General features: G+C 42.9%; 1 protein-coding gene across 1 annotated transcript in view; it reads right to left on the reverse strand.

Moving 5' to 3' along the window:
• SND1 (staphylococcal nuclease and tudor domain containing 1) overlaps positions 1-21599 on the reverse strand; it is a gene marked incomplete in the record, with an annotated part of 3811866 nt that overhangs the window by 2829112 nt on the left and 961155 nt on the right.

The following is a 21599-nucleotide window of genomic DNA, read 5'->3' on the forward strand; positions in this document are numbered from 1 at the left end:
TAAACAGCTGCCTTATGTGCGGGTTTAATTCCTCATTTAGATCATGTAGCACACAGCCGGGGACACCATCCGGTCCCATTGATGCTGTGTTTTTAGCTTTAGAGAGTGCAGCTTTCACCTGCGCATTTGAGATGTCCGGGAGGCTACACTCGGCTGGGATAGTTATCTCTCCTTTAGGGGAGAGGGGTGAAGTTTGCACTGAACCTGTCTGCCAGTATGTTGGCAATGTCTGTGGGTTCAGTGATTTTTGTATCATTTTGGACTAATTCTGAGCATATCTGGGAGTTTCCACCCAGGTTCCTAACATAGCTGAAAAAGGCCTTATGATTGTCCTTTGAATCCATGGCAATTTTTCTCTCAAAATTGGCCTTAGTTGATTTTATGAGTGCTCGTATTTTTTTACTAATAATGATCAGGGGTGACTTCCCTTTTATGGATTTTGTTCTATCATGTAATAGCTTTCTCCTCTTATTGTAAAGTTTGTTAATGGCTGGGGTCCACCAGACTGGACGTTTGCCCTTTGTGGAAAGAGTCTTGGTTTTATTTGGGATTGCCTGATCCATGCAGTCCTGGAGGTGTTCATAGAAGGCATTTGTAAGGGCTTCCGCAGCTTGGGTTGTGGTTTCCACTGGCTCAGGGGCCTTGAAGGATACCACACCAGTCTTGAGTAGTGTGAAGTTTGCTTTAGAGAAGTTCTTCACTATGGTCTTTTTGTTTGGGGTGGGGCGGGATGTGGATTTCCAGTGAGATTAGTTTATGATCAGATCTCACCAATGAGGGATATACTTCGGTGTGGAGCATTTTGTCCCCATGTTTGTGACAATGAGATCTAGTATATTTTCTCCTCTCGTGGGAACAGTGACTAGCTGTTCCATGGCATTTGAATTTATGAACTCCAGGAACCGTTGGGCTAGAAAGTTAGGGCTTGAGTAATGTTCCCAGTCTATATTCGGGTAGTTGAAGTCACCCAATATGATGGTGTTTGGAGATACATTTATACCCTCCAGTGTCTTCAGGAAGGCTGTGTGGGGTTCCTGAGTTTGAGAGGGTGGCCTGTAGCATGCTACAATTTGTAGAGCAGTTTTGCCTATGGTTAGTTGCACCTGGATGGTTTCCGAGGCTTCGTGCGTTACCATCAACCTGGAGGTGTGGGTATCCTTTATGAATATGGATACACCCCCTCCTTTTGTGGTGTGGTCCGGGTTTTGGGGCCGGAACGCATGATATGAGGTAAAACCTAATAGTGCCGGGGTGCTCTCAGGAGCCTTGAACCAGGTTTCAGTTACAGCACAGACATCGATGTTCTCCATACTGAGAAGGGCCTCGAGTGCGTGCATTTTGAGATTTAGACTTCTGGCATTGAGCAGCATTACCCTCAGTTTCTTCCCATTTTTGTTTTCTAGGGTGGTAGGTTTAGAATTTGAGCCTTGCCTAAAAAGGCACTATGGGGTGGCAAGAGCCTTAGCCAATATCCGGAATCCCAGGGTGACAGGTGCAAGCCGTCCCTTGAAGCAGCGTGGCTTGTCAAGCATGTCATCCCAGGCAGACAGACACTGGATCCCCTTTGAATGACACCAGACATTAAGCCAATTGTTAAAGCTGATCATCTTGTCTCTATATTGTGGCATCATTCTTGGTGAAGGAAGGATACTGCTCAGGGTTAGGGTCATACCTGCCTGGGCTACATAATCAGAGAGCTCCTCTATGTCTCTTTTCATGTAGTCCAGGGAGGTACGTCTCAGGTCGTTCACACCAGCATGGACAATGACTGTGTCATATTTGTACTTGCCGTGGAGTGACCCGAGTGCTTGTGTTATGTGGCGGATTCTAGCGCCCGATAGGCAGCTTACTGTGACCCTCTCCTTGTTCAGCCTGGTGAGTGGGACGTCAGTGTGTGTTTGTGTAAGCAATTAGGAAAAGGTGAATGATGTGCCGAGTATTACATTTTTTTTTTTTATTTATTTATTTTTTTTAACAATAATGCTGGCAATAACCAGATATATTGGACAATATTTTTGTTTCTGTAATTTGTGTGGGCATTTGTAAAGAGGACGATGGTAAGGTGAGGTAAATGGTATTACTGTTTTACAATAATGCTAACAGTGATCAGCCTTATATTTGGGGCATTATTTTTCTGACTTGTGTGAAGCAATTTGGACTGGAATACTTTAATGTATGACAACTTGTTTCTGTGGACTGTGGAGCTGAAATACTATTACATAGCCATCAGACGTCATGGCTATAACTGCTGGGTGGGGCGATGGGGTTGGCTGGATGAAAGTAACTGACCTTGTCTTTGATCAGTTTAAACAGTCATTATCTGGCTTTGATGGCTCGCTCTTGAAAGAAGATAGACTACTTATGGGACACATGATATGCTCAGACAGAGTGGGTATAATTGTTCTCTCTCTCTTTTGTGGAAGAAAATGACAAACTACCTGCTACTGTTTGCTTTACAGGACTAATGTGATTAAGTGAATCAACTGGCAATATTTGAATGTGTGGCAACTGCTTGTTTGGTAAAAAGGTGAAGTACATTACACTGTTGTTCACTTATAATCAGATGTTGGAATTATACATAGAAGTGGCTATAACTGCTTGGTTGGGGCTGTCTGGATAAAAGTATCTGACCCTGTTGCCACTTGCTCAGTTTCACAGTTTTCTTTCAACAAGTACTGTATCACAGAATACAAAGACCTTTAAAACTTCTGGGGGCTGGTGGCCCCCACTTACCAGGGATGTACAGGTAGATTTTGAAATGGGTTAGTAATCTCTGCCCTGAACCCTACCTAGTCTAAAACCAGCCCTGCTCATGGGTGTAGACAATAAGTCACTGTACTTGAGAGAGGCTGTTGACCCTCACTACTTTAACATTCCTCCCAAACGAAATGAGGACAGAGTGGTAATTATTTCTTGAACTTGAACAAACTTCAGAGAGGTGCGCAGGGGGTCACTATAGCTTCCATAGGATCACTGTACTGTCTCTAGAGGTAACAAGTCATAAACATTATTGTAATCATTTTGTTCAATTTCCTCACAAACATTTTATGCATGTACAGGTGGCTATCTTTTGGGGGACAGTAAATAAGCATGCTGTTCATGTATGTATGCCATATATAAAAGATAGCTGCCTTTTAGGGAAAGGAGAGAAGACACACTGTATATAAACATAGCAGCAAGCAGCTTTAAATATAATTGTGGGCATTTGTGCCTTAATTTTAAATTGAATCCTAATTTTTCAGAGGGGAATACACAAAGTGAATACCTATTTTGAGATGGGGGCAAGGGGGCAGGTACTATTCCTGGATATACGTATTTTCACTAGCATTTGTCATCTCAGTTTATTGTGCACTGGTGTTTGGTCAGCTTTGAGCATGAAAACTTGGATACAACTTATTTCTTCTTGAAATAAAGAATTTCTTTTTCACATGCATAATTTTTGTTAGGCAATCACTGGATCAAAAGGTTGGGTATAAAGCTCTAAAATGCACCTCTGTGCATCTATAATCCCATGGTTTAGGAGTGCCTAGTAGCCCCCCAATATGTCTACATTAATTTAGTAATTAATGGGTAGTTTGGGTCAGTGAGTGTGTGTTGAAAGGATGCAGGGTGAAGAAAAGTTGAAGAGTAAGACTCGGTTGTTTTCCTTAATCACTGTTTTCATTCAAGCAATTATCAGATGAAAAGGTTGCTTAAAATTCTCTAAGATGCATCTCAGAGCATATAGAAAAATCATAACTTCTGGAGGTAAGCAACTCCCAGTCCCTGGCTTTATACAATTATTTCCACTGCAGTTCTTACAGTGTAGCTTTGGCCAGTTAGGATGTGCTGAAAGAATACAGGAAAAAATTGAAGAGCAATACATTTCGTTCTTTGATAATTTTTGTTCCAGCTCTCACTGCACAAAAGGGTTGTTTAAAAAAAACAAAATGCATCTCGAAGCATATAGAAACCTCAAGGCTTTTGGAGGCCTAACAGCCACTACTGCAGTTACTACAGTGCAATCTTGGTCAGTTAAGATGTGCTGAAAGGATACAGGAAAAAGTTGAACAGTAAGGTTACATTTTTTCTTTGATCACGTTTTTTGTTCAGGTAATCACAGGATGACCAGGATTTTTTTTTTTTTTTTTTTTTACAAAAAGTCTAACATACACCTCACAGCATCTATGAACTCCCATGACTTTTGGGGCCTGAATGCCCATAGATCTCCAGCTTAATGCAGTTGTTTCTTCCATAGTATTCAGAGTGAGTTATACTTAAATAGAACATGTTAACTGAATTAATACCTACTGGAAAAAATGAAGAGCAAGGCAAACTAAGAAAACGGAAGGAGCAAAAAGGTAATCTAGATATTATGGGTTCCTGTTAGAAGAGCGAACGCTTAAAATAGTGAACGCTCTTTTGTCGAACTGAAAACAACGAAAGCTGACACGGAACAGTGATTTTTTTTTCCCCAGGGAAAGAAATCGCTGGGCCGTTCTTGGGACTTTGCTGTTTTCTCCACTGCGGTGCAATCTCGGAGTTGGTACATTGAAGTTGGGGGGCAAAGCCCCCCACTTTATTTTGTTTGTAAAGTTTATTTTTTTTTTTTGGATCAGCACATCTTTTCCCTGGGAAAAAAAATGCTGATGTGTGCGTTCGAAATTGTCAGCTTTTGTGTTTTTAAATTTGACAGAAGAGCGTTCATTATTTTAATTGTTCGCTCTCCTGATATAGACCCCAGATATTATGAGTAGGCCAGGATGGGATGGTGAAGCAGGTGGGGGAATAAGAGTTTTTGAGTAGGGTGCCAGTTTATCCTGGGTCAGCACCAATTCTAGCTAATTTAAAAAATTTTAAGTACTTCCATGTTGCAGCCAGTACTCAAGAATTTGCTGCAATACCACATGAAGGAAAACTTTTAGTTATGTACTTACCATAACTTTAGATGTATGGGATCCATCTCGCCTACATTCTCTACAGATGGGTTCGGAGCCGATCCTCGGCTCCGACTTGGCCGTTATACAATAGAACGCAGTCTCTTATTGGCTGAGTCACCTCATATCCCAGGATGCACCACCACTACTTCCCCAGATCTTGTTTGTTCGCACTCATGTTCACAGAGACATACTATTGTCATAACATACTCAGGTCTTTAAAGAGAGGAAAGAAGATCAATTTCGGATCGTCCGGTCTCTCCTGGTCTACAAGGCAGGGAGATGGAGGGTGGGTTATTAGGAATGTAGGCGAGATGGATCCCATACATCTAAAGTTATGGTAAGTACATAACTAAAAGATGTAATGTGATCCTATCTCGCCTACATTCTCTACAGATGGGACAGCGTCCCTAGCACCTAATTCCCGGGTGGCTCACTGGAAAACACTCCTGAGAACTGTGGAACCGAAGGAAGCTCAACCCCTGGATGCCACATCTAATTTGTAGTGAGAAACAAAGGTGTGTGAAGATGTCCACGTGGCAGCCGCACAAAAATCGCCAATAGAGAGCTTGGAATGAAAAGCTGCCGAAGGGGCCATAGCCCTAGTAGAATGAGCTTCAACCGGAGCTATGAGCTCCTTGTTTGAGATGAGATAAACGTGAGTGATGCAGTCCCTGATCCACTTGGCAATAGTGACTTTAGTGATGGCTTTGCCTAATCTATTATCCGAAAAGGACACAAACAGTTGATCTGATTTCCGTGCTTTGTGTGTCCTATCCAAATAGAAGCGTAATTGCCTGTGCACATCTAAGCAGTGAAAAGTATATTCAGCTCTATTGGAATATTTGGGAAAGAAGACCGGTAGCTCCAGTGACTGTAGTAGACAGAAATTAGAACAAACCTTTGGTATAAAAGATGGGTTTGGCCCAAGAGATACTCTATCCTTGTGGAATACCAAGTAAGGTGGTTTAACACATAGAGCCTGAAGCTCTGAAACCCGTCTGGCAGAAGTAATAGCAATTAGAAGGGCAGTTTTCCAAGAAAGGAATTTCAGATCACAGGTTGCTGCCGGCTCAAAGGGGGGTGAGGTTAAAGCACCTAATACCACGTTCAGATCCCACAGAGTTGCAGGTTGCGAAGTGGGGGGGTCGTAGAAGCCAAGCTCCTTTAATAACGGCTTTACAGAGCTTGTTGCTCATTAAGGGAGGTTGCACATTTTCATGAAAATTGGAAATAGCCGCCAATTGTACTTTGATGGTAGATACTGAGCAACCTTGCTGGAACAGGGAGGCTAAAAACTTCAGTACTTCTGATACCGAGGCTGTCATTGGGTCTAATCCTCGGAGTTGTGCCCAAATAGCAAACCTCTTCCATTTACTGCTATATATCTTCTTTGTAGAAGTCTTGTGGGCCGAAGACAAGATGTGTATGACTTCAGGAGCCAAAGAGTGGCTCCTAATTATGGTTGGAAGAGGAGTAGCCAGGCTGTCAACTTCAACGAATGGAGGGACTGATGGAGTTCTCCTGACTGATGAGTCAAAAGGTCCGGAACTTGGTCCAGGAACCAAGGACCCTCCAATGCATACCTGTGAAGAAAGGGGAACCAGATTTGCCGAGGCCAGTATGGAGCGATTAATATCATTCTGCTTCTCAAGCGAATCGCCTTCTGAATCACCTTGGGGAGAAGGGGAACCGGTGGAAAGGCATATAGCAGACCGGAGGGCCAAGCGTGGACTAGAGCGTCCTTGGGAGTCTCCCCCGCAACTGGGGCCAGAGTGAAGAAGTGGTGACATTTCGCATTGAGGGGGCTTGCGAAGAGATCGCAACAGGGGACTCCCCATCTTGTGAAAATCTGTGTTATCACTCTGTTGTTTAAGGACCACTCGTGAGGGGAGAGAATAGTTCTGCTCAGTCTGTCGGCTATCACGTTGGATTTCCCCGGAATGTGCGTTGCCATTAGGAAACGCTTGGTGGCAATCGCCCAATCCCATACTCTCATGGCCTCTCTGCAAAGGGGATAGGACCTGGTTCCTCCTTGCTTGTTTAGGTACCAGACTACCGACATGCTGTCGGATTGAATGGCAATTGTACCCTGAGGGAGGTGATCGTGCAGTGCTTGCAATGCTAAAATCACCGCCCTCATCTCCAGGATATTGATATGAAGAAGACTCTCGTCGGGGCGCCACGTGCCTTGGACCGACCTGTCCAGATAATGACCCCCCCCACCCTGTCTGGGAGGTGTCCGTAGTCAGCGTGGCAGAAGGGAGTGGGGGAACGAAGGGTCGCCCTTGATTCAGATTGGGGGATAGAAGCCACCAATGAAGATCCTGTTTGCACGTGTCCGTGATCAGAATGCGGTGACTGAGGGGAAGGTCCTGATAAGACCACTGGACTGAGAGGAGCCACTGAAGTATCCTTATGTGCAACCCTGCCAAGGGGACCAGAAGAATGGTGGCTGCCATGGAGCCCAACAGTTGTAGGACCATTCTTGTTGGAGCACGACGTCTGAGGATTAGGGCCCGGACCTGAGACTGAAGCGTCGCGATCCTTTCTGTAGGGAGATAGACTCGCATCTGCCTTGAATCTATTTCTGCACCGATAAACAGAATACGCTGAGATGGTTGCAATACAGACTTTGACCAATTGAAGGTGATTCCTAAGGATTTGCCCAGTGCGATAGTGGCTGCTAAATTTTCCAAGAGTAGATGCCTGGAGGCGGCAGTTAGGAGCCAGTCGTCTAGGTATGGAAACACCTGGAATCCTAGACTTCTCAAGTGAGCAGTCACGACTGCCAAACATTTGGTAAACACCTTGGGGGCTGTGGTGAGACCAAAGGGCAGTGCTCGGAACTGAAAATGACTGTCTCCTAGGCTGAAGCGTAAGTGTCTCCACGACGCCTGATCCATCAGAATGTGATAGTAGGCGTCTTTGAGGTCTATGGAGCACATCCAAACTCCTTTCTCCAAAAGCGGGAAAATGGATTGTAAAGTGACCATCCGGAATTTGGACTTTTTTACAAATCGATTTAGTTTGCTGAGATCCAAAATGGGTCTCAAGTCCCCGGTCTTTTTTGGCACCAAAAAGAATCTTGAGTAAGTCCCTAATCCGGCCTGGTCTGCGGGGACAGGTTGGATGACTCCTTTTTGAAGCAGCTTTGATACTTCGTTGGCTGCATGATCCCGTTGGCTGGGTGGTAGGTCCGGGATTCTTTGGACTGGTGGGGGGGGGGTTGAACAAAGGGGATGGAGTAACCTCCGGCAATGATTCGAAGCACCCATTGGTCCTGAGTAATATCTTCCCAGGCCTTTAGGTGCTTGAGAACGACCCCGACTGGCTCCGGAGCTGCACAGTCGGGTACTCCTTCAGGGATGCTGGAAGGAGGAGGAGCCACAAAAGGACTCGCGGTCTCCAGTGTTGCGGGGGCCTCCGCCGCCTCTGGGACGGCGTCTCCTGAAAAATTTCCTCCTCTGCCTCTAGAAGGGGACCGCTCTGCTGCGCTGAGTAAGGCTTCTGAGACTTACGGAACCACATTTTCCCTCCCCTTCGGGCCTTGGGATAAGGCCTGAGGGGAGTGGAAGCAGGCTCCTATGGCAGCCAAGGTCTTACCCTCCTGTTCGCAGTGAGTCAAAGTGTCCTTTACCTTGGGTCCAAACAATGAGGACACATCAAAGGCGTCGGCAAAGGAAGACTTAAAGGCCTCTGCAAAATGACACAGGCGTAGCCAGGCTTGTCTCCGTAGAGCAACACCTGTTCCCAGCCGCTCTACTCGCTCCTTGACGCATAGGAAATGAGCCTCATGGACGAGTTAGATAATGAGGATAGGGTAGCCAACTGAGAGTTAACCGTCTGTGTTAACTGTTCAGGTAAGTTACCGGAGAGGGCATCCGACAGCTCCTTGATCAGATCCCTCTGTAGTCTGGTGAAGTGTGCCAGATAATTCAGAGACCTTAATGTAAAGGTCGCTGAAGAAAGGGTACGCTTGCCGTACCGATCCATGCTCCTAGACTCTATTAGGGGGATGGATGGACGTCGAAGCCTCTGCCACATCTTGTTGGGTGGCAGATGCCACCACCATAGCATCTACAGCCACACCTTTAGATAAAAAATCCTTGTCCGGGGGTGCCGAGAGAAACTTATTGGGACGAGCTGGCACCGGTTCCACAGAATCTGGTGTTCCCACGCCGAGAGATCAAATCCAGAAGCTCATCGAAGGGCGGAGACACCCAGGAGGCGGAGGGCTGAGCCCCGAAGGCCTTGAGGAACACAGACTCCTCAGCGGAAGGGGGTTTGGACTGCCAGTCGCCTCGTTGTTTAAGGATTTCCAGAATGTCCGCAAAGGAGACATCTTCCGAAGATGACTTTGGGGACCCCTCCGCATCATCGAGGTCGGTATCCGATGTGAGGGACTCGTCAGGGGAGTCGACGTGTTTCCTCTTACACTCTCTCTTCCTGGGCGGTTCCTCCGAGAGGGTGTTGGAGGAACCTCCAGGAAGAAGGGAACCCCCAATGGGGGTAACCTCAGGCCCAGGGGCTCCGCTGTCACGAGACAGGGAGATTCCAGAAGCGCCAGTCTCCATGCCCAAGGAAGGTGGTGGTGGAAAGGTCGAAGTGGCCACAGAGGATTTGGCTAAAGCACTTCTCAAGGCATCGAAGGCCGGACCCCCAGAATCCTGGGAAGGTCCCGTCCCCGAGGCCACAACAGTAACCGGAGCCCCCGCAGCCAACGCACCTAGAGGGAGGCTCGGAACCGAAAGGATCCGATCCGAAGCATCCCCCCCGGGGCCGACTGAGGAGGTCCACGTACCGAACCCCGACCCGAGGGACGGGGTTGAAGTTAGAGTCGGAACCGACTCGATAACTTCGACCGGATCCACCAACACCGACTCCAACGGCGCCAAGGCTGTCGGAGGAGGAATGGAAGTAGAAGGATGGGAGATCGGCTCCAGAGCAAACTGGGCAGGAGCAGAGATCAATTTTGCAAAGACCGGTGACTGGAAAAGCTTCTGAAGCACCCTGTCTACGTCCGAATCGGACATCCTCGAAGAACGAGAAGAGACAGACCGGGTCAGAGTCGACTTCTCCGCCGGCTCCGAAAGACTGGGGGACCGGCTCCGTAATGGCTCGAGGCGTATCGGTGCAGAGGGAGGTTCCACTACTATTGCAATCTCCCTTGGAGCCGATGTGGACTTCGGCTCCGAAGTGGAAGTGTCTGAGCGGGCAACCCCCATCGGCTCCGAAGGCAGTGGAGCCGATGAAGGTGACATGCCTCTCGATGCCCGAGCTCTCGACTCCAAAGCCAGAGGAGTCGAGGCTGGAGACATCGAGGCAGACCGTTCCACCCTCGGCTCCGAAGTCCATAGAGCCGACGGAGAAGCCTGCCTAGACTTTTTTGCTATCGGATCCGACGGACTGGTCGGAGCCGAAGATTTTTTCTTCTTGCCAGTAGGAGAAGAAGAGGAAGATAAGGCTTCCTCAAAAGAAGGGGCAATGAGCCCTTTTAAGATCAATTTGTTTTTCCTCTCTTGGAGGACTCGAGAGGAAAAAGCGTGGCAAACGCTACAGGACTCCTGGAGATGTTTGGGACCTAAACAATATACACACAAGGAATGATCATCCGTTATAGACATTTTATAACCACACAACACATTTTTTAAAACTGGAAGGTCTATGCTCTTTAGACATGGTTTTAAAGAAAAAATTAACAATTACAGGACAAAAAACAGTTAACACCGACAATCTAGGCTCTAATTTAAACGCCTAAGGTAGGGCTAGGCCCCTCTAACTAAAACGGAACCTTTCACCAACAAATACACACAATCTTCCACAAAAAGGGGACCAAAAACAATCACACAACAACACTAGCCGTTAAAACAGCTTTTGGGTGAGTTTTGTAGAAAAATTTGACAGAAAAAGTTTCTGACTAGAGGTACTTAGCCAAGTCCGAGACCACGTCTATGCTGGAAAGCGGCAAACGAGATCTGGGGAAGTAGTGGTGGTGCATCCTGGGATATGAGGTGACTCAGCCAATAAGAGACTGCGTTCTATTGTATAACGGCCGAGTCGGAGCAGAGGATCGGCTCCGAACCCATCTGTAGAGAATGTAGGCGAGATAGGATCACATTACATCAGAGGTTTAAAGGGCAAAACAAGTAGGACAGAGCATTTTTATTTAACTGATAAGCTCAGAAAGTAAAATTTATTTTCAAAGTTGAACAGCTGGTGCACACTGTGGCACAAGTGATCAGTTCAACTTACACGGTATGCAAATGCAATCTCAAAGTACACACACAAGCAGATTAGCAGCCTTGATCATGTGTACTAAAACTGACAGTATTCTGTGGAGTCTCTTAATACAAGCAAAATGCCTCAGCCTTGCTCTTCTAAACACTCCCCCCTCAGATTCTGAAATCCACAGATGCCATGTATCCTGATTCTTTTACCAGCTGGTTCCACTTTGAATTCAAATATGGTCTCCAAGTGCCATCGTATGACCTGTTTCAACTGTTTATAGCCTTCACTTCTATTCATCTTGACAGAGGTCACAATGGCAGTAGACTAAGCAGGGCAGACAGAATTCCCTTTCTCATTGCATACAATCCAGTTCATTCTGGGTGATCCCAAGCATTCCCAGGTTAGACAAAAGATATACGGTTCCAAAATGTTGTAGTACTTACTATGGCACTCTCCCAGTGGCCATACCTACAACAACGATAAATGGTGCCACTTGTCCATATGCCCAAAGCAGCTGGGGATGGGAACATACAGGGGTTCATATTAATAAGATACGACCTCAAATCTTGATCAAAAAGAGCAGCGATTCTTCTTACAGCAGTGATAGTTTGGGGAGGGGGGTAGGGTACATGCTCAAAATCAGAGGACCATAAATGCATTTACTGGGAAAGCAGAACTGGAAGTATGAATATAGGGAGGTACATGTCAAGTCCAACACTGCAGGACCTTGGAGGATTCACTCTACATTCTTCATGATGCTATGAAGGGCACCAGCAAAAACAAGCACCACAAGAAAAAGTTCTCAATTGGAAACTCTGATCAGCGCACTAGGGGGAAAAAAGCACAGCTCAATACACACAAGCAAGTAGAAACTTCCAAGAAAATATCAACTCTACGTTAAACCTCTGATACAAAATGAGTTGAGCCAAAAAATACAACCACAGTTCCAAGCAGAACAGCACAAAGATAATACTAATTAGAATTTGAAGTTTGAACCCAGGATAAAAAAATGAAATATGAACACTATAAATCTTAAAAGGCAGGCCTAGATCTAAGCATTTTTCAGAAAAAAGTATAGCTTAATAACCACAAGAACAAAGGCAAATAAGTATTATCTGAAGTAAAAAAAAAAAAAAAAAAAAAGCTGAAAGGCAAATGCACTTTATGAAGCAATGAAGTTGTGGAAAGGGAGAACAGAAGTGAAGTGCATCACGGGATGGGGAAAATGCTAAGCATCCTCAAAGTTTTGAGTAATGAGCACTCCTAATGCCTGTGGCCTTAAATGTACGAGTTCGCAAAGGATGAATCCACTCCGGTCAGATTTATATCTACTCTCACAGACTTGTTCCACCAGCTGCTTCATGTAAAGTTTCTTGTTACCATACATAAAAAGAGCTGCTGGCTTCCCCACAATTCAGAAACAAACTCCCCTTGCCCTACTAAAGAAACACAAGGTTAGCTTTCTGCCCTAACCTACAACTTAAAAATAAATAAATGAACACAATTCAACAAGCGAAACTAACAAATGTTGGTATGCAAACTGCTTGATTCTAGCAGAAGTCATCTTTGTTCTGTGGCCTGATTACCTTCCATTTCTTTACTGTTCTAGCCCTATGTGAATATCCCGTCTATGTACTTTAAATTGTTTTTATTCTTTTTATTTTGCTTAACACTTCACCTTAAAATAGAGCCCATGACTCTGCCTGATATAGACTATTACTTTACTTGACAGACAGCTTTCTTAATGGTCCTGTAAAACAATAACAAAATGCCAGGTAAATATGTTTTAATATTTAACTGCCCACAATTTCTGTTTTGCTTGTTTCTTCAAAAAAAATCTTACTCACTGGGATAAACAAGTTATCAGTCAATATAGTGCTATTAAATCAAAAAGCCAGAAGGACTTCAGATATGTTACTGCTTACCTACAATTTTGCTATGAAAGACAACTCTTTGAATTTTGATAATAATGCAGCCCCAGAAAATGGACTCTGAGAAACAATACAACATAATTCTATGCACCAAGTCTCAAATTTAATGCCTACGTCATATGTTCACATTCTAATTAACTCTATAGGAGACATCAAATACACTTAACGGAAAAAGAAAGCCATTTAACAAAGCATACATAATTGTAAAAGGGTTCAAGGTAAAGGCATAATTTGATAAAAATAAAGTATCTCTGCACATGCTTAACAAGTCTTAGAAGCGTCAGCAGCTACAAATGTTAGAATCAACAATGCCAGTTGATAATGAATCACCTCTACTATAAAAAAAAGTTACCTTTCAAGATGCTGTTCCTATAAAATGTCAGGAAAGAAATGCCAGACTCTGCAAGCAAATAGACTATGGTAAAGAAAAGGTTTGGTTTACATTATGTGAATATTCCAATTAACTGATTTAGTGTAATTATTTCCCTTACTTTTACAATGCTAAACTGAAATATGAGACACAGGACTACCCCTGTAAGGATTCCTATTTTTTCCTTCCGTTTGCTGTCTGTTTAAGAAACTCTTAAAAACAAAAATTAAATGTACTGCATTCTACCAGAACAATGAACAGGAGACATTCAAGCACTTCATTTTCCATTAAAAGTAATCTGGCAGAACTATCAACTGAAATTAAAAAGGTATACAGACAGTACACACTTTTTAAAATGGAGAAGCAGCTTTATGTTGACATATTTGTTGTAAGCACTTTGAAAAGAACATCTTTTTAAAGTAGTAATGACATTTTCATTGCTATGGATTTACTGTCTCACTTTGCTTTTATTTGGATTCCCTACCATATCACCTGCTACAGCAACACATGCTGTGAAGCCATGATCTTCAACATGCTATTTCCTTCGATTGATGTTACAAGCATCCTCCATTTCAAAAGGAGTGCAGGTACCAGTGCTAAGGGAAGTCATGTATTATACTCTTACTCTGCACAATCCTTTTTAAAGGAATACTCAACTGTCTGCAGGGAAGGAAACCTACCTGTATAAAACAAGGTTTTCTCTGTCACTACACGTCATGTCTCAAGGACTTGTTCATACAAAAGGAGGTATTCAGTTTCCTAACAGTTAAAATTATGAAAAGTCTCCAAAACTAGTGTCTGCAAACAAAATGCCACAATTCCCCCATCTGCATTATGAAACTGCTGTGAATCACTGTCAACCTGAAACTAGCTCAGGAAGCAAATGAGTTAGAGCTCCAAGTTCTAGCTGACTCGAGTTCAAACAGAAAACCTGAAGGACTGTTGGTGAACTAACTCACTGAAGGCTAATTCTCCAGTATGAGAGTTTCTTCACACCAAAAGCACTCCCTGGTGGAGACTGGGAAGATGGCCCTTCCATAAATGTATGCAGCCTCCCTGAGATGATTTAGTTTGGAAATGCAACAATGCCACCACTATTTAAAGTTCACATCCCAAAAAAGTCTAAGGAACTTATGACATTACAAGAAGGACAGAAAGCCAGCCATAAATTATCAGCAATCAGCACTTGTCTCTTGCCCCTACTGTCTGAGCAGAAGATGAAATTACACAATAGAATTTTCACTGGAAAGGAGTCTCCCCATACGGGCATACTGGATTAATGCCTGGTAGAGCTCCAGAAGGGACATGTCAAATAAGATGTAAAGGAAATCAAGAGTCAGGCTGTTTAAAACAAAACTCTTGCAACTCAGGCAAAGGATTTCTGAGAATCCCATACAAGATAGAAAACAGTGCCTCTCTCTGTACCTGTCCAGATGTATTCATTGAAACATTTAAAGAAATAAACATTTTAGCTCCCCTCCCCCCCAAAAGGAGAGATATCTATACCAAGCGATTGCAGCCCCCCAAACATCTCCAACGCCCAAGTGAGAACTGCTCTCTCCAAAGCAAAAAACACAGCATCCATGGGACCTGATGGTGTCCCCGGCTGTGTGCTCCACGAACTCAACGAGGAATTAAACCCACAGCTAGGACAGCTGTTTAATCATAGTCTTACCTCTGGATACGTACCCAGGGAGTGGCGCACTGCAACTGTGGTCCCACTTCACAAAGGCGGTGCCTCCACCGACCCTGGAAATTACCGGCCCATTAGCTTGACAAGCCTTATCTGCAAAGCCATGGAGAGGATCATAATGGACCTCATAAATAAAGACATAGGGAATTTGCAGACTTTGGATCCATCCCAGTTTGGCTTTGTCAAAGGCAGATCATGCCTTCTAAACTTGGTTGACTTTTTCGAAACTGTCACCAAAGCCATTGATGAGGGAAAGGTAGTCCATACAGCCTACCTCGATCTGGCGAAGGCCTTCGATACAATACCCCACTCGGGTATCATTGAAAAACTCATCAGCTTAAATGTTAACCCATACATCACAAGATGGGTTGTAAACTGGCTGAGTGACAGAACCCACAGGGTCAGAGTTGCTGGCGCCACGTCAGACTCAAAGCCTGTCACAAGTGGTGTACCACAGGGCTCAGTCCTGGGCCCACTCTTGTTTGGCATCTACTTTTCCGGCGTACAAGCAAACACAGGAGGGTTATGGCTGACAAAGTTTGCAGTTGACTGCAAACTGGGCGCCATAGTAGAAAACACATCTGACACAGATATCCTTCAGAAGGGTCTCACAGAAACGGATAACTGGTGCCAGAGCCATGGCCTAAAGTTAAATGCCAAAAAATGCATAGTCATACCCTTCGGGAAAAATAAGGTTACCCTAGCTACCAAATAGGTGGCAATCCACTGAGCACAGAAGAAGTTATCAGGGACCTGGGGACCCAGGTTGATAGTAGTCTGTCATTCGACACCCATGTAGCTAAAGTAGTTAGGAAGACCTTCTACATTGCCCACCTTATCATGAAGGGATTCTCATCTAGATCAAGGGAGGTCATAGTCTCCCTATACTCATCACTCATCAGACCAATGATTGAGTACAATGCCCCATTCGGAATGTATCTGACCCGACACATGCAGCAGCTGGAGAGGCCACAAAAGTTCCTCACCAAAAGGATAAAGGGTCTCAAACATCTGTCCTATGCTGCCCGACTGAAAGAACTCCAGCTCTATTCAGTCGCCACCGCTTGCTCAGAGGTGGCCCTTGTCTAACATACAAGGGCATGTCAAACCCAGATTTGATGAATATGCTTCACCTCAAAAATCTAGATCCGTCAGAGCCACAAGGGCGGAGACTTAAACCTCGACACGGCTATTAATAGGACGTGCTGGAGGGATAGATTCATCACCCAAAGACTCCCTATGCTGTGGAATAAAATCCCGGTATATGTGAAGCAGAGCACCTCGCTGGCCTTGTTCAAGAGAAATCTTGACCAATGGATGGGAGATCGCAGATATACCCCAGGGATTACCTCAGTGTCACTGCTCAACAGAGGCACAGCAAAATAATGGGTATAGTTCCCCATACTAAAGGGGTGGCGTAAGCCACAAAACTATGGGCTAGGCTTGTAAATGCCCTCGGGCAGATAGCCTAGTATGAACCTATGAACCTATGTACTCCAGTTCAGAATCTTTCTGCAGAGACATTTTACCAAGTTTTATTTTTTAACACAGCAAGATAAATTAAGCATAAATGCCTTATTGCAGGAGCAATGGTGCAGTTAACTAATTTATTCAGGTCTATGGAATGTGTAAGAAGGTAGCTGAAGGATTCTAAAAGTTTCCTACAACAAAGCTTACTAAGCGTAACTCTGTACTACACTGCAGTTAACTTCAGTGTTAACTGCAACAGTGTGTGTGAGAGGTTGAAATATGCTCATGAACCACGTCAGTCACACTATAAACTGCAGTCATGGGTGACAATCAAGGGCAGGTCAAAGCAGAAAACCTCACTGCAGTTAGTAAAGGCCTCATACCAGTAGCTCACAGATCCCCTACACCATTGCTGCATACATGGTGGAACACAAAAGCAGATGTGCTAAAAATCATTCGCCTCCTCAACAGTTCATAGAAAGTATTTTTCATTAATGTTAGCCTAGATGCAGTAAAATGTCCAAAAACAAATTCACATAATTTGCACTACGGTTTAAAAATTTAAGTCCCTCATTTGATGTAAATAAGAAGATCACCCACACACATTATTTGACAGTACCTCTCCTGAGTTTTAGGCTCTTTTTCAAAGAGAAAACACACATTAAACAGGAAATAAAGCCTCACAGTCAGAGGAACAAACCAGCTCGTTTCACACCACTATGTGAAAATGTTCTTATAAATCATCAGCATTCAGATGCTAATGTCGGGCTTCCTTGCACAGTGTTCATAGAAGTCATTCCACAGCAATGGGTGAAAACATAAATTAACCCTTCTACCCAGACTGACTGATGTATTTAATCAGGTTTGGCAACTTTTGCAACTGTAGTTCCAACAGGGTGATCTTTTTCCCTTTTTAGAATAATTTTTGGTGAGAAGGAAAATGCACATTCAGCTGTCAGCATAATAGGATATTAATGCTAAATCCACGAGTACATTTTATATTAAAAGAACACGCTGGGCCCATAGGAAAGAGGCAACACCAGAATATAAAATTTAAATTAAACAGTGAATAGGAATAATCCACTTGCAATCACATTAACATTTTCACAGAAAAAAGGGAGTGGGTGGACAAGATTAAAGAATCATGAAAACGCATTTAAAAATCTAATCTAATGCAGTTATATCTCTGCTTACTAAACAGACAATTACAATGCATCTCCAAGACTGCAATCTTACCGTCACCTTCTACACTGGATGGTTGCATTTATTAGCTATATCATGGCCATCCTTTTTTATAAGGCAAGCAACCATTGCTACTATACACATAACAGCACCTGTTACTGCATCTGTTTGATATTCATGGTAAGCCTTGAAGGGGAAGTTATTAAGCAGTAAGACGCTGTGGGAAGCCCCGTCAGCCTGCCACTCTTTAGAGCCAATAACTTTTGTGTCATATTTATAGTCTCAGCATCATTATACTCCATTCAGGTAGATGGGTTTGTAGAATTGCTGCTACTACACATTTATGATTTAAAGTACATATGTTGCGCCACCAGAGCCAACAACTAATTCAAGGTCCACTCAGACATGAAGCATAAGCAAATAGTGTAATCTGCAATTATGACTTAAGTGAGAAGAAAAAGTTAAGACTACTTTTTTTGCATCTCTGAAACCCATTCCCTTACCTCATTAGCAAAGCAAGGTATCAAGGTAAAACCCTTAAAAATGTTAATCCCAAACAGAAAAGACTGTTCAAGGACAGTCATGATATCAAAAATGAGAGATGCTCTAAATCTGTGATATTTCACCTGTCACAAGATAAGACCTAGTATATCCAAGTAAGAAATTTTCATCTCCCTGTCAACAAAACAGAAAAAAAAATCAGTAATACATAATGACCTAATGTAACAGCAAAATACATTAATGTTAATACTCAAAGCAATCCAACACATTAATTCTTGTCTAATGGTTGTCCTTCCATCTCAGTTGCTAATGGGCTACTACCCTAAGCTTAGCACTAACAAAGGTTTGGTCAATCATCTTACAGATGAACCAGTTTTGCCAAAAATCTTTATATTCTAGCTCAAGTCAACCATACCAACTTTTACTTACACCCTAGATTCATTACACTCACTGGATTCCTTATTGCAATTTATGACTGATTTTACATACTCAAGCTCGGGAACTTATTACCTTTCTAAAAATTGCATCTCAGCCCCCAAAAAATGCTTCTAAATTCCACTACCATGTATACTACTACATTCATTCTGCATTTCCGCTTCTATAAGTAAATATGAATGCTTAAATATATTACTGCAGGTGTGCCCTTGATGGTGGTCTACAGAGAAACAGTAATTATGCTTATATGTAAACACTGGCACAAATGCATGTTGCACCTGTTCTGTCATTTTTTTCTTCCATATTTACTGACTAAGGGCTTACCTCAACCTCTTAGAGCAAGAAATTGGACAAAGCCATTAATAAAACTGGGGCAAATGTAGAGCAGTAACATCCAAAAAAGTTCTCTAAAGCAATTTTCTCCCTCCCTGTTACAGCATGTGGGATAGAACTAGCTGTCTGCATAATGGAAGAACTGGCACAAGCGAGAGGAACGGCAACTGTAATCTTACCTTGGGGGGAAGAGTGTACAAGCTAGCTTCCACAGTAGAGGTGCTTGTTTTGAGTGGCTCATGGTATGCAGAGGATGAGCATATGTGGTTGCAAGCTTGCATGTGCACTTTGACAGAAGTCACAACACTGGCAAGGGGACGGAATTAAGAGTACTTAAGATGCATCTACCACAGGAAATAACAGTTCAGCTCCAAACGCTTAACTCTCACCACTTGGAAAATAAATGCAGTAAGAAACCCCTGCTCTTGGGGACAGTGAATGGGATGATAGGGCAAACAAAGAGGAATCTTGATGGTCTATGTGGGAACACAAAACACAATTTGAAGAAAGACCTGTGCATGTTCCCCACATTATTTACAGGGTGGATTTATCTAAAACTTGGAAAATGTAAGATGGTAAGAAACAGAAGTACAGAGCAGGGAAAAACTGTGTCCAGCTTTCCACTAGTAGTCTTAAAAGTTTGGACTTAAATTTGCCAGTTTCCAATCAATATTTTTTTAATGCACCAAGGAAAAATAAAAGGGATTACTGAAGTCGAAGCACTGAGGCACATAATGTGATGTAAATCACAATGGTTGCAGAATCTACTCTGCACTCAGAAAGGGCAACAAAATAAATCCCAAAGTGGGGTGCACCAGCAAGTTGTGCGAGCCTGCATGGTGGATGGAGCTGTCTGACAACTTCAACTCGGGAAATGTTCACAACCACATTAGTGCGGCTCTTAGATGGGGGCCTACAATTCTCTACAATATAACAGGTGTTTGATTATGACCACCAGCTAATACATACCCTAACAGCAAAGGAGAAAACTTCGCCTTTTTTGGGGGAGGGGGTGGGTATTTACTATTACAGTTTGGTTTACCGTGAAGAAATATGTAGGAGATTTGGTACTGTTACAAAATCAAAATTATAATGTGTAGTAGGGAGTTCTAATTGAAATATCTACTTTGGTAGTGTTTTCAGAAGCTGCTGTTAAAAAGGGAATAATCAGTAGAGCACATAAAATGTTGCATGGTATCTATAAGAATCAAAAGAGAGGAGGTTAGAAAAAATTGGGAAGAAAGACGGGAAAAACAATTTACAGGAGAACAATGATGTGCATCGCTCTTAAGTACACAAAGTTCAGAAGGTTTAGGATGTTTTGCTCGATGTATTTGCATAGGTATATTTTTACACCCTAACCACACGTCAAAGAATTTTTCCACAGACAGACAAGACAGCACATGTTGGAGGCGTGATGGGGAAGATATGGGGAACATTTTTTTTGGGGGGGTAATGAGTTGACAAATTTTAAACATTTCCTACAGAGTATTCTAAGAAAAAAATAAATTGCTGGTCCATAAACAGAAATCACAAATACACTGGAACACAGATATGATGCAATACCTTTTATTGGAGCAACATAGGTTTTACAAAACCTGTTAGTGTCTCATGTCTGCATAGTATTCTGTTAGAATATTGGGGGAGCAAATGGCTATAACTGAAGAAATATGATAATTTTCAGCTGGGACATAGGATGTGGATTGCCTAAACATAGTAAAGCCTTAAGTTTATTTCTGTTGGCTGCCAAAAAAATGCAATTACTAGAAAACAGAAAAAAAATCTAAAACAACTGTATTTTAAGTACTGAATATTGTAAAACAGAAAAGAACTGGAAGAGAGATATTTGAAAAAGGGAAGGAGCAAATTACAAAGAAATGAAATTTGTGGAACTATACATACGGAATAAAGTTCAGGAATAGGAGGAGGAGTGAAGTTTAATTGAAGGCAGGAATTGAATGATTTATGTGATGTTAGACTGAAAAATAGTTACAAAGAAAACATGTAATGTATAGTGTGTGCAATGGAAAAATGTTAATATGGTTTATTTTCCATTAATGTATGTGCGCCTGTCTCAAAGGTCATGTCCAATAGCTTGAAATTAAATTTTCTTTTCACCCGAAAAAAGTGTCTGCATGTATCTTTATGCAAGTGAATGCTCTTCTGTGTAAAAAGAAAAGTTCATTTACAGTATTTAGAAAATTATAATATTTTAAATATAGTTCCCAAACAAGGAAACCTAAAAACACGGAGCCGTACTTAAAGCATTAACACTAATGGCCAAACAGGAGGTGCTGACATCAATCTGGGTGACGGCTCTAATTATGCTGGATTAGAGTAGGTAAGTAGCTATGTATTAGTTAACTAATTGCAAAACTGTTAAAATTTGGCAAAAAAATAATTTTTCTGCCATGCTATTAACAGTCAATTGCTCAACTAATATACAACTATTTATATAAGCTAATCCAGTTTAATTAGGGCTGACCTCTTAAGGAAGGAACTTTTTTTTAAAATTTTTGGGAATTGGGTAAAGGCTT

The sequence above is a fragment of the Protopterus annectens genome, chromosome 11.part0 (assembly GCF_019279795.1).
Source record: "Protopterus annectens isolate FY-2018-M chromosome 11.part0, PAN1.0, whole genome shotgun sequence".
NCBI lineage: Eukaryota > Metazoa > Chordata > Ceratodontiformes > Protopteridae > Protopterus > Protopterus annectens.